This window comes from Haliotis cracherodii, unplaced genomic scaffold, assembly GCF_022045235.1.
Source record: "Haliotis cracherodii isolate W230 unplaced genomic scaffold, xgHalCrac1.p SCAF_8, whole genome shotgun sequence".
In the NCBI taxonomy this organism is placed as follows: Eukaryota; Metazoa; Mollusca; class Gastropoda; order Lepetellida; family Haliotidae; genus Haliotis; species Haliotis cracherodii.
The window spans coordinates 24,584,160-24,598,884 of record NW_027266341.1 but is presented as its reverse complement, the minus strand read 5'-3'; positions in this window follow the sequence as shown (position 1 = coordinate 24,598,884).

The following is a 14,725-nucleotide window of genomic DNA, read 5'->3' as shown; positions in this document are numbered from 1 at the left end:
CTTTTACAAAAGAACATCAGACAGAATATGACCTCGTAGGGTGAAGCTATACTATTACACCAGAACATCAGACAGAATATGACCTCATAGGGTGAAGCTATACTATTACACCAAAACATCAGACAGAATATGACCTTGTAGGGTGAAGCTATACTTTTACAAAAGAACATCAGACAGAATATGACCTCATCGGTTGAAGCTATACTATAACACCAGAACATGACACATAATATGACCTCGTAGGGTTATGCTATGCTATTACACCAGAAAGACATAGGTTAAAGCTATACTGTCACACCAGAACATCAGACATAATATGACCTCATAAGTTGAAGCTATACTATTACACCAAAACATCAGACATAATATGACCTCATAGGGTGAAGCTATACTATTACACCAGAACATCAGACAGAATATGACCTCATAGGGTGAAGCTATACTATTACAACAGAACATCAGACATAATATGACCTGATAGGGTGAAGCTATACTATTACAACAGAACATCTCCATGACATGATGGGGCAAGAGTCTTCCCACTCAGGTCTGGTCAGACAGAAAGTAGTCCCTATGGACTGACCCTCTGGACCTGAGTTTCTCTGGTCAGACAGAAAGTAGTCCCTATGGACTGACCCTCCGAACCTGAGTTTCTCTGGTAAGACAGAAAGTAGTCCCTATGGACTGACCCTCTGAACCTGAGTTTCTCAAGTAATAGATCTATCCGGTTGACCTTGACTACTGGGGCCCAATTATCAGAACCCATCATACAGCTTCCAAGATGGAAACTGAAAGTATCTATGTGAAATGGCTCCTGTTTATTCCCCATGGAATATAGAAGACATGTTATCAATATTACCCAATTACGTATCACATACTTCTGTCTTTGTGTACAGACTGTGTTTATTGCTTCCACAAATCCAGACTCCATATTCCATCTTCACTGAATTAGCATGACACTGGACATTATACTAGCAAGATAATAAATAAACATTTTAGGACTTTTTTTTAATTAATTGCTTTACAAACAAATATGTAAAAATTCCACAAAGGAGGTTGAATTTTTTTCACATTCAACTTTCATATTAGAACAGGGACTTATCCAAACCTGCTCAGATGCCGATATTTGACCCCAAGTCTTCAGCAAATGTCAGTAAAAATTCCCAATTTGGAACTTCTAGTTTCCCAATTCATGTTACAATGTATTAATATATATATAGCCAATAACTACTCTTAGCACTTTGTAGAAGTATCCTCTATTCATGTTACAATGTATTAATATATATAGCCAATAACTACTCTTATCACTTTGTAGAATTATCCTCTATTCATGTTACAATGTATTAATATATATAGCCAATAACTACTCATCACTTTGTAGAAGTATCCTCTATTTATGTTACAATGTATTAATATATATAGCCAATAACTACTCTTATCACTTTGTAGAAGTAACCTCTATGCACTTATAACAAGACCAAAAAATAGGAACAGGTTTTAAGGCTTCATTTTGTAATACTTTATTAAATGTAATCTCAAAATACCTCTGAATTTAAGAAAATATTAACTTTTTAAAATCCCAATTTTGCATAAAATAATTTTTTTTTCCCAATTTGCCTTCCAGGGGCACTACTTTATTATCCTCGATAAATCCCTGTAGTACTGCTACTAATGAATCACCATCATGGGTGTACGATTGAGAAACGATACTGAAAGATAATTGAGTGATTTTTTTTGTTAGAATAAAGATTTTTAAACATATTATTCACCATTTCTTACGAACAGCAGTGATGCAATCCGGTGTGTGTGTTTTTCATTTCATCTTATTGTTAAACAGAGTTGACCAAACAATCTTTTGTCAAAAGTCTTTCTTCTTTTTTTAATTTCAGAGTTTTTTCATTGTTCGGTCTCATAAACCAACTAAAAATATATGTAATGTCTTAATTGCTGCCTTTTCAATTACATCTTTAATTTGCCTTTACACTGAAAATGAAATTGTAACAAGGAATCATTTCTAGGAAGTGGTCCGAACTAATTAGACAATTAAGGAACTACAATGAACATATGCTGACACCCACACCAAGAAGTTACAATCAGGTACTAAATGACTCATGCATTGGATGGGGCAGGGTTAAAAGCCTTTTTGGCCCCTTTGAAGTGCTAAATGTTAAATTCATAAAACTATTGGCCTTGTTCATATGACTAACAGCTATGCCTGTATTTTTGTAAGATTTGGACTTATGATAATACATGTACAAGCTCTAAAGACTCAGTCTGCAAGAGCAATTCTAGTACCGGGTAAGATGGTGACCTAGATGAAATTTTCATCATATGTTTTTTTTAGCAAATATCTGGGCCCACTTGCACAAAGCGATCTTAGCGCTAAGATGATCATAACTCCCATACTTTAACATAGGCTTACAATAGCCTTAGTGCTAAGATTGCTTTGTGCAAGTGGGCCCTGGTGTCATCACTGATTTTCAGTGATCCTTTCATACAATTTTCTCCACTATTTTGCCTTTGAAATCCAATGGAACCTGTTTCGGCAGATAATCGGGACTGATTATTCCCTGGCGTTGACATTTTACATTGTACTGTATTTATCTTCATCATCTAAGAAAACCATCTTGGTCAAGACTTAAGTTCAGATATCACAAAACATGAAAACCTTTGATTGTTTGCTAGCTATTTAACACCGCACTCAGCAATATTCCAGCTGTATGATGTCAGTCTGTAAATAATTGAGTCTGGACAGACAATCGAGTGATCGACATCATGAGGATTCATCTACGAGATATTGGGATACAATGACATGCCTCAACCAAGTCAGCAAGCCTGACCATTCGATCCCGTTAGTTGCCTCTTACAACAAGCATTGCTTGCTGAAGAACCATTCTAATTTGGATCTTCATGGGTAAGTACCACACGGAAACATGTGATCATTAGGCAAAAAAGTAGTTTTCAGTCATCTTTGCAATCTAAATTCAAACCCAGCAAGAGGAAAAGAGAAAAACAAAAAAAGTCTCTCACATGTAACACTACAGTCTAACTCAGACATTTGTGTCAAACTTTGATGTGTCTTACTTATGGATGTCTCAAAGTACACGCTTGGACCCTGTGTAATCCTTCTTTTTCATCATTTTTGGTCGTGTCGAACCTCAAGCAACTCAAAGTATTTACGCAGGTCCCTTCAACTTCGACACAACAGGGATTGACTTTATATTATCCAGTACCCACTGCCTGACAACCAGTTTTTGTTGGCATTCATGACCCTGCATCCAGAGCGCGTTTTCTCAAACTTGCATCCCCACAAGTTCCCTGAATGAAACAGCTGCTGTAAATACTAAAGGCAACTTTTTTGTACCAGGAAAGTGAAGAAGCTGATGTTTCACCAACATTTCCAGAAGGTCACAGAAACCATTACATACCACGATGCACTTCCAGTCTGTAGGGGTCACAGGTGGCCCAGTCGTCAAAAGCGCTGCAATTCGCTGTGCAGAGTTGTGTCCCTTGGGCATGCCAGAAACCTATAATTGTGGGTTCGAATCCCGGTTCGCACCGAATACTGTTAAAAGCGGCGTTATTCCCAACCTACTCACTCAATCTGTAACCACTACATTCAGATTTCCGAACTACAGAAATACAACCTAAAACCTGATAAAAGTACCTTGCCCCTAGCTGCATTAATAAGTACACTTCCTGTTTCATAATAGTTCCGGTCGTCGAAAATGCTTGAGGTGCTACTTTAACAGAAAGTCCAATGCCTCTAACTACCTTGGTACGAAAGTGTTGCACTTCCAGTTGAATGGCCTTGACTTAATTTAAGGCAATCACATGCTTGATTATCTACCAGGGAACATATGGGTGCCTTGGTTTTTACAAACATTTTGTATCAACACAGAGGGTCGGTTCAGTACACAGAGAAGCAAAACTCCTTACTCATGCTCATTCAAGTGACCTCCATTGAAAGTCACATCTAACTTAGTTTTTAGGAAAACACTGTTTATTGTTTTTATGGAAGTGCTCTACTCAGCGGTAATAAGCGTTGCTATTTGTGTTTGATTGGATTAAGGAAAGGTTTGATTAAGGTAAGGATATGTATCATTCCATCTGGGATGAGGTGGCGGGAATCGCATTGATTTTGAGTCGCATTTTTTGCTAGGGGTCAGCAGTTGATTAAACTTGGAGATGCTATATTTTCAAGATTTACGGTATCTGCAAGAAAAAGCAATTAGTGAAAATAGCAAACATACATCATGAATGTTCTTCATTGCGACCTCGGCCTTTTCAGTAGTTCACTCACAACCTTTCCTGGTCACAGACCTCCTCACATGTACCAAGTTTCATTGACCTATAGTAAATTCTTTGCAAGATTAAACCAACTTTTCTTCAGGTTGTGAACTTGATCCTGGGCATGATTGATAAATTTGTCATAAAACACAACAAATCCCAGGGTCATACAGAAATAGATTTGATACGTCTTCATAATGACCAAGGGATTTGTTGTGTTTTATGACAAATTTATCAATCATGTCATATACTCGATGCTTATTTTCTTGGTAAAGAACCACATGGCTATGTCATCTGTTAAGATCCAGGTTAGAATAGGTCTTCAGCAACACATGCTTGATGTAATAGGTGACTAACGGGATCGGACGCATGGCTATATATATGTGGAATATGATTTAGTTCATACTATTTTGGGGAACCATACAGAATATGATTTTTTGTATATTTCCATGTTCCATTCAAAATAAATAACCCACATTAAATTCTTCACTATAAATTTGAAAGATCTTGAGTCATTGTTATTTTGTTATTTTGTACTTGTCAAATATTTACACGCCTTTCTGTGCGGCAATTCACATTCATGCACAGTGTCAGTGTCTGTACAATGTTTCTTTTCACAAATTATGTTTTAATTAGATCAATAATTGAAATCAAGGATGTGTTTCTACATCACACTGTGGTCAAAATAGTATATGTAATAGAATCGTCCATATTACAATAGTGAAAGTAGTAATTTGAGAGGTTATATCTAAAACAAAAATCATCCACAATCACGTCAACAGAGAAGCTGAACTAACCTACAAGCTTTAACTGGTTGTGTATTAAAGATATGATTGGCGCCTGTGGGAACATACTCGTGTATAATTCCGTCAAGTTAGCATGACGTGTGTCTATTCCAGTTAGAGTTGATACAATAAGATGGTGGCCCAGATAATGAGTTCCATCATCAATCTGGTTATGGTCTCAAAACAACTTTCATGGCGGCGGAATTATGTTCTTTTCACAGCTTTGGTGGGAAAGGTTTCAAGTTGATCAAATGTCTCCGATAGATATCAATGACCACCAGTATAGTGTTCTGGGTTTTATGTGGCTTTGACCAGTGTTTCAGTTACATATGAAGGCGTGTCAGTCTATTGTCCGAATTATAGACCCCCAGTGATGTCATGCTATTGTTCCCCAGTGGGATTAAATCTCATTATAACATAGTTTACAGGAAATATACCCAGGATTTTATTAATACAACTTTGTTTATGTTCTAACATATGAATGTTTCTCTTGTGAATTTTCTTTTGCAATTGAACACATTGTAATGAAATATAAAATCAATGTCAAGTTTTTTCTTTATATTCCCGAAGATTGAACACGCAACCTTTGTATCTGTAGCCCACTGAGTCCACCACCAAGCTACAGAGGTGCTGACAAATTACAATGCTTTAAAGAATTCCTTTTCAAGTACCGTACGCCAACAACAGACATCTTAGTCTGTTTCCTAAGATATAACTGGAATAATGTTAAAAGCGGCGTTAAACCCAACTCACTCACTCACTCACTCACCTACGGTTCATGGTATGCTTAAAACGTAAAAATGCTGAAAAATGTTGTTTTAAGTTACTTTTTCGGTTTATAAGTTAGATAAAACACTTCCCCTCGGTCTTATCCTGCAGGTGCACGTTTTAAATTTCATAAAAACTCTCGGACTTGCTTGATCCTGCACCTATAAAATGTTGCCAGAGAATAACCAGTCTCAATTATCTCAGAGTCCAGATGCCAGTGTAGTCTAAAATGAAAAGAGCAGTGAAACTTTCATGAAAGGATCACTTAAAATTAGTGACAACACCAGGTGTTCACGAAAAGTACCACCCACCACTCACACAATTTGTATAAAAACATATGTTTTTGTTTGTTTTCTGACGCCAAACAGCAGTACTCTTGCCACGCGATGGTGGTCTGTATAAAACCAGACAATCAAGTGATGGACCAGAAAACCCAGTGGCATGACAGCGCATTGGATGATTTCGTTGGAACTAAAAAGCCCGAAGTGATGCAGATCGTTAATGTTTACAAGCGAAATCCACAAAACTGGGCATGGTGCTAACAATGTGAGAATCATGGCCCATATTTTAGAGGGACAGGCACTTATTTAAGTCGGGCACTTCTTTTATTGCATTTTGTATCAAATATCTCTTCTTGATGTTTCACAATTTTAAGGAATAGATTAAATGTTCATTTGGGGTTATAACTTTTAATTTCTTTCAACACTAGAGTTGAGGCAAGAATTTAACTGATAAGGCTTCAGCTTATATTAGATGGAATTTCAATATTAGATTGAAGAAAATCAACAATTGTCACTCTTAACCCTGATTGCATTTCTTCACAGAATGGAAATGTCAGCTTACGTGAGTGAGTGAGTGAGTGAGTGAGTCTTACACAGCTTTCAGCAGTATTCCCTCAATATGACAGTGGGAGACACCACACATGGGCTCCACACATAGTATCCATGTCAGGGATAAAACTCAGGTCTTGGGCATAACAAGCAAACGCTTTAACCACTAGGCCACCCTACCGCCCAATGTGTTCCCAGAACTTGCAATGTAATTTATCTGCATCCAGTCTCAGTTTGTGTAAGACACAATAGAATGTGTCCAATAACACCCAAAGTATCCAGTGTCTCGTCTACCCAGAAGGAAATGGAACTATGAAGAGTCATAAAGAGCAAATTCCGCAACAAAACACCCACAAAAAATAACATTCTGACAAGGAGATATGCAGACCTGCACTTGTGTCACATGGTCAATGAAACAAAATCTGTAAAAACTCAATTGTTCGGAAATCTATCTACCGGTAAAAGTATGATAATCTGGCGGACAAGATATGTTATTATTCCATTTTTTTATTTCATATTTCAAGTTTTTCCGGTACTTGAAAGGATGTTTGTCAGAATACTTGATTATAAATCATTAATTAAATAAAGTGACAAAACCCTTTCCATATCCAATAGAAATCTCTGCATAAAGCGGAGTTGATTGTACGATTCCAACTATATCATGAGCATGCGATTGTGATGTGCATATCACCTGAAACAACACAGGAATATATGGTACAAGTCAAAATTGGGAACTGCATCGGACATCATTTTTGTCACTGATGATTCAAATTTGGAAATGTCCTCCACGTGTCTACCATAAACTCACTGTCATTGTTGGCCATGATCTTGTAACCTCCATGACTATTGACATATTGACAGGTTGAAACTTAATTGTTCATTTCCATGGTAAGATATTTGACCCGTGAAGATCCGGGGTAGAAGAGGTCTTCAGCAACCCTTTCTTGCCATAAAAGGCGACAGTGCTTGTTGTAAGTGGCGACTAACGGGATTGGGTGGTCAGGCTCGCTGACTTCCTTGATTCATGTCATCATATTCTAATTGCATGTATTGATGTTCATGATGTCAATCACTGAATTGTCTGATCCAGACTCTATAATTTACAGACTGCCATTACATAGCTGGAATATTGCTGAATGTGACGTTAAACAACAAAGAAAAACACAAACAACAAAATAATATTCAAGGTCTAAAATCTAGTAGACCAGTAGACTCTGAAAGGCAAGGCAAGTAAGAACTCATTAAACATAAAACCCTTGACACATATGACCACAAAACAGGTGAAAAAAATATTCTGTGACTATTACATTTGAACAAGTAGAACATAAAGTTTACTTGCCTGAGTACAAGAGAACGTTTTCCAATTACCACAAGCTCCAAATTTAAATACTAACTCCAATAAGTTACTGTAATAACAATGATGTGAGATGAAGGTATCAATACCACAGCCCAGGGTACTAGTGACGCCACCACAGGTACACATTCTATTATTCATTTAAACGGCGGAAACACTTCCTGTCTTGGGAATTGGCTTTCTTTTAAAAGAATATATACTGTGTTAGTTAGCCAAGGTCCATAAACTGCAAAATGCCAGTGGACAAACCATTTTATGTGGCACAACTGAGAAAGTGCCTCCATGTCCTAAATGAGCGTTCAGAAGGGTTTCAAAGTTCAGATACATCTTACTTTATCTTGTGTATTGCCACCTTGTATTAACGATAATAATGCTGCCTGATTCCTAATGATATTACTTAGTTTGTTTGTTTGTTTGTTTGTTTGTTTGTTTGTTGTTTAACGCTGTACTCAGCAATATTCGAGCTAAATGATGGCGGTCTGTAAATAATAGAGTATGGACAGGACAATCCAGTGATTAATATAACATAACATAACATAATAAGTCCATTTATACTGGGCCAGATTCCTTTCACCAAGTTAAAGCTCATGGCGCTACATAGTTTTAGCAAGTAATGCTAATGAAAGGGGGAGTAGAATTGATAGTGTTGTCTGAAAAGGTGTGGTTTCAGATGAGCCTTAAAGGAAGAAAGTGATGGCGACAGCTTAAGATCGATGGTAGTTTGTTCCACAGTGAGGAAGTGCAGAACTGGAAAGATCTCTGGCCAAAGGTTTTGAGACGGGTTTCTAGGACTTGTAACAGGTGGGTATTCTGAGAACGGAGAGATTTGTAAGGCATGTATTTAGGCAGCAATGCCTAATGTATAAATAAATGTATTCCTCACAAAATTTGATAAGGATAATGTGACAGTTTAGATGGGTGCTGACTGGGTCAGTTGAGATGTTGTCATGTGAATAGTATTTGACATTGCCATGGAAATGAACATTTTCAGCTTCTTTCAAGTTGCTAAAAGTACACATGTTCCACTCGGAGTATCTTGAGTAGGAATTGTTTCAGTATTCCTATCAAACATTATAATCATAAAGGGCCGCCTCCATGGTTTAGTTGAAAGTCCCGGGTTCGATCCCCGTCCTCTCCATACCAAAAGACGTTAAAAGATGGTATGGAGAAGGCTTGTATTTAGGCTGTAGTTCGGTGAGATATAATGGGGCTGTTTCCAGCTATATGAAAGCGGTCTGTAAACAATCGATTAATATCATGAGCATCGATCTACACCATTTGTATACGATGACCTGCAATAACCAAGTCAGCGAGCCTGACCATCCGATCCCATTAGTCGCCTCTTACAACAAGCACAGTCGCCTTTTACATCAAGCAAGGACCTACCCCGGATCTTCACGAGTCTAATGATATTACTAATATTTCTTAGTGACCCTTTAGCATATGCTTCAAAAACAATCACCCCTATCCCATTTTCATCTCCTTGTCATGCAACTCTAGCAAGCCATTTATTTCATCTCTTGCATTCTCATATTAAGAGATGTGTTGGTTTTATTATACTGTGTTTCCTTAAAAGAATTATTTTTTGATAACATGTACATAACATATTGGGGACTATACCTTCATCTGTTTTAGAAACAAACGTAAAAATCCAGGTTCCTAGGATGTACTAGGGGATGGCCAAGTTGATAATACTGCCAGAATTCACTGTGAAGAGTTGAGCACCTTAGTTGCCCCAGGATCCAGTGATGATGAGTTTGAGTTCACATAGTTTTGATAATTTTGGTGACCTCCTATTTCGCGGAGTCATTTTTTCATCGCCCCCTTAATCCCCCCCCCACTTAATAAATGACCAGTCCCTAATGTGCAGCTAGGTACAAAGTTCCTCTACATTCACACAATATCAAAATGGTCGTTAAGAATGCTCCCACTTTAAACTGCTACAACACCCACACGGTTGAGCAATCAATTATTATTCAGAATTCTGATCGCCTGCTGAGATCTAAGGCCATGTTGATGTGAGCCTGGTTAGATTGCAATGGCCCTGGCACCACCGGCAGATCATATTTGATGATGTGAGGAAATGGCCTTTAGATATGATTAGACATAACATCTCTGTGACCTCATCGTTTCCTGACTGTGTCAGTGGGGTGGTTAAACAGTTGGGTCAGCAAATCAAAGGCCCGTGTTCGATCAAAGCATGGGTTCAGAGCTCCAGATAAACTTTTGGTGTTGTGGGTATTTTTCCCATGCATTTTAAAATCATTGGGTATCAGTAATTCTATCTGGGTATTCAAATTTCTGTTACCCACTAGTTTTTACACATGTGGGTATTTAAGTTAAATATTTAAAAACACTATTCATCTAGTCCCTGCAAACTGGTGTCGTGTGGGTTCGAGAGTTTTATAGGACCGCAATACTTCCACAAGAAAGTGTGATGGCAAATGATCATGATGTAACTGTCATCATGGAATTTGGCAAGGTTGACGGAATGTCTGTATATAATTTCAAAATAAGTTGCTGATTTGCTAATCGAATACGCAGGGTTAGTTCACAATATTTTGATGATACGCACAAGTTTGTAGCGTATCTGTAATGTTTGTTGCGTATTTGATACCCTTGAATTTTATTTCACTGCATATTTCTGCATTTCTGATGCGAATTTTACGCAGATACGCAGCTTATCTGGAGCTCTGTGGGTTACATGTGAAAAGCCTTTTTTGAGGGTTCCCTTCCCATGGTTGGAATACTGCTAAAATGATCAATGGCTAAAACCATACCTGCCTGTCGGTCCGTAACAATAATGGTACATGGTCCTATACACAGTGCCAAGATCCCAAAGTTAAGCGACGTTGGTCACAGAGAACAGTTGGATGGATGACCGCGTTGAGCAGCTCGACTCCTGAGAGTTTCTAGGGCTTCGGTCCTGCCCCACACTGTAGCACATGTAACACATGTGGTGTCTCCTTAGGTAAGTGGCATATTTTAGTCAAAATATGCCCCGGTTCTCCCAGTATATTGGGTACCCGACTGGATGAGATAGTATTGTGACTGTTAACCTTCTAGCACCTGACAAGGCAGCTTTTGTTGTATGCTCCCCAGGGAGCTGAGAATTAAAATATATTGCACACTCATTATTTTATTAATATTTATGGAAAAAAGAGGTTTGCCATAGGCTTGATTGGGAACAAGACTATTTTCCGGTAGCAAGATGACAAGAATCCTCCATAGGGATACTCCCATCAAGTAAACAGAAGGAATCCCATGGTAGTCACAGCTACGACGTCCTGGAGCGATGTCCGTGGGAGCTTATTAGAGCGGGGCGCTTATTACATCGAATACGCTTGTTGATTATCAGCATAATCGACAAACAAAATTACATTGATGGGACAGTTCCTATTGCAATATTTACCAAACTGTACCTGTGACAAACTACAACTGTTCCTATCACAAGGAAATACCAAGAGACCTATCTCTCGTTGGAATCTTACTTTCTGACCAGTCTGTACTGCCTGGAATGGTTATCTATGATCTGATATCATTCAGTAATGGTCATCTGTTTCTTATCAATATCTATGCATAAAGATTCAGAGTGACAGAAGACTCTCCACTTGAATATGACAAGACATCTTCCCAAGGCAAGAGAGTTAACTGACTTTAAAAGTAAAGTTTCCACCCTTGCCGAAGTAGGCTGGAATTCCTGGGCTCAATCGTAGCGCCACCAGTGGCTATTACCATTTATGTCCCTTCTACGCCTCACCTATGGACCAATGAGATTCCACCTTTCGTATCGCTTGTGTTTGCTTCACACAAAATGGTGGCGCCGAGTCAGGACGATCTGGTCGATAATCAAGATCTATATTGTGATAAAACGGGTCTTACATCGCGAAATGCATCAAATCAAGTGAGCACCTTGATTAAAAACATGAAATGATTTGGAAATATCTGCTGTCAACGAGTTGGCGGTGGTCATGTTTTGCAAATCCTGCAATCGACCGTAATCTGCACGACAGTTTACGAACCAGATTTTGATTTCGGTGTGCACTTTTGATTGGACTATGCATAGACTTGTTAGTCCAGCCAAAATGTAATTCCATAATACCAGCCTAGTTCGGCAAGGGTGGAAACTGGACTTTTATAGTCAGTTAACTCTCTTGCCTCAGGAAGATGATGACAAGAGGGATGGCTTCAACTTTCCAACAGTCAACTTTCCCTTTATGCCTAACAATATTCCATCAGCTGGGACAAAATGCCTTTGGTGTCTACATTTGACAACTTCTGAGGTATTCTTACGATGATTTCAAAAAGCATCATACTCTTCCTCCCATATTTTTCATCAAGGTTGCAACATTCAAGGCCTCAGCAAAACTTCAAAATGTTTAATGGTAGACCACTGTCCGAAACAACTGCCTGCCTGCCTTCCTGCCTGCCTGCCTGCCTGCCTGCCTTCCTGCCTGCCTGCCTTCCTGCCTGCCTTCCTGCCTGCCTGCCTTCCTGCCTGCCTTCCTGCCTGCCTGCCTGCCTGCCTGCCCATGGCTGGTGAATTTTCCTCCACCTGCCCGACTGTCTTGGAGATAATTTTAATCCAACTTACATATTCAGTTTTATCATTCTCAAATAATTCTATCCATTAGTTCAAGACACAATTTGTCCCCTATTTTTTATATTTCAAAGGGAATAACCACTATTAAAAAGTCTTGACACTTCCTGAATATCTCATCTCATATTTGAAAATACTTATGTCTCATTTCAATCAATTTTATTCATACAACTAAGTTGACAAAACTAGTTAGAAAAAGATTACAACAGAATTTAAGTCTTACAAACGTACGTTGTTCAATTTAGACATAGCATAAATTAATAAGGATAAAATTGTTCATCAAAATGTAGGTTGGACCCAATTTGACAACCAATTCATTCCATTACTGTTTTGAGGCAGTTGGGTAGCCTAGTGGTTAAAGCGTTCACTCATCATGCCAAAGAGTTCGATTCCCGACATGGGTACAATATGTGAAGCCCATTTCTGGTGTCCCCTGCCATGATATTTCTGGAATATTGCTAAAAGTGGCGTAAAACCATATTCACTCACTCACACACTCACCCATTACTGTTTTAAATGTGCCATGTGTGACACGATATGGGATTAAAATATGAATCAATACAGGTAAGTATCATATCTTCTGAGAATATTATCAATGCACTAATGTATTGGTGAATCGTAACGACCCTAACCTTTATCGGAGTGTCCTCACCAGCACTAGAGTCAGCACTAACACTATCTGGAACTACAGCTAACTCAATACATCTACAAGAATTTGAGTAACCAGGTTAGGCTGTGTATAATTTCCAAGCAAGAATTGAGTTGGAAAAGCATTCTTGAAGACAATTAAGATATCCAACAAGATTAGACCCTGAACTTCCAACTTCCAAAACAAATCAATACAGGAAGATTGACAATATGACTTCAACAGAGGCCTGCTGTGGAATGCACCTGGCATTTCTTGAGGTTTTGATCCAAAGTTCCCATTAACTCCAGAGTGAGTGAGTGAGTGAGTATGGTTTTACGCCGCTTTTAGCAATATTCCAGCAATATCACGGGGGGGGACAACAGAAATGGGCTTCACACATTGTACCCATGTCGGGAATCGAACCCGGGTCTTCGGCATGACAAGCTAACGCTTTAACCACTAGGCTACCCGACCGCCCCCATTAACTCCAGAAAAAGATGACATTTTATCCTTTGTTGAGTTTTTGTAGGAGTACTAAAACAATGGTTATGCTCTTGATAGAATGCAGGTAGCAGACAACCCAAACCTCTGAAAGATGCAGTTGGGGGAACAGTTGTTAAAAATCACTTTGAAATGTTGCACCATGGCTGTTGGTATCCTAGAACTATTTCCCCAATGACCACTTAGAACCATACATGTCTCTGTGCAGGTATGCCATCCTGGGTCAGAATGGGTCTCTTGTACCCCAATACTTGTCTCCCCCTGGACCTGCTGAATACATCTAAGAAATCCAATAATCCAGGCTAATCCCTGATTACAAAAGGCGCGTTGGGGGTGTACACTATCCATGATAAAACAAATCTGGTTTAAAGTTTATCAAAACATAAATTTACAGTTTAAGAAAATCTCAGATTTATTCTGAGTATATGATGTTTATGCAGTCGCATATTTTTGTTGTTGGTGGTGTTTAACGCCGTACTCAGCAATATTCTAGCTATATGACGGCGGTCGAATTAAATAATTGAGTCTGGACCAGACAATCCAGTGATTGACATCATGAGCATCAATCCAGGCAATTGGGATTTGATGATATGCATCAACCAAGTGGAGTTGGGAACCTAAGTCTATCTTGTTACCATGGAAACGTAAAAATTAACATTTCTAAATAGCAAAAGGCACCAGTTCAGCATGTACCTGACAAACCTGCAAAGTTTCATGAAAGAATATTGAACAGTTTAGGAGTTATGCTCCGGAAACGAACCCTACCCTCACAGAACAAAATTGTTGCCATGGAAACGTAAAAAATAAAAATTCATAAAATTTCTAAATAGCAAAAAGCACCAGTTCAGCATGTACTTGACAGACCTGTAAAGTTTTATGAAAAAATATTGAACGGTTTCTGAGTTATGCTCCAGAAACGAAACATGACGGACATAGCCCGTTTCGATATCCCCTGCCACCTTTGTTGGA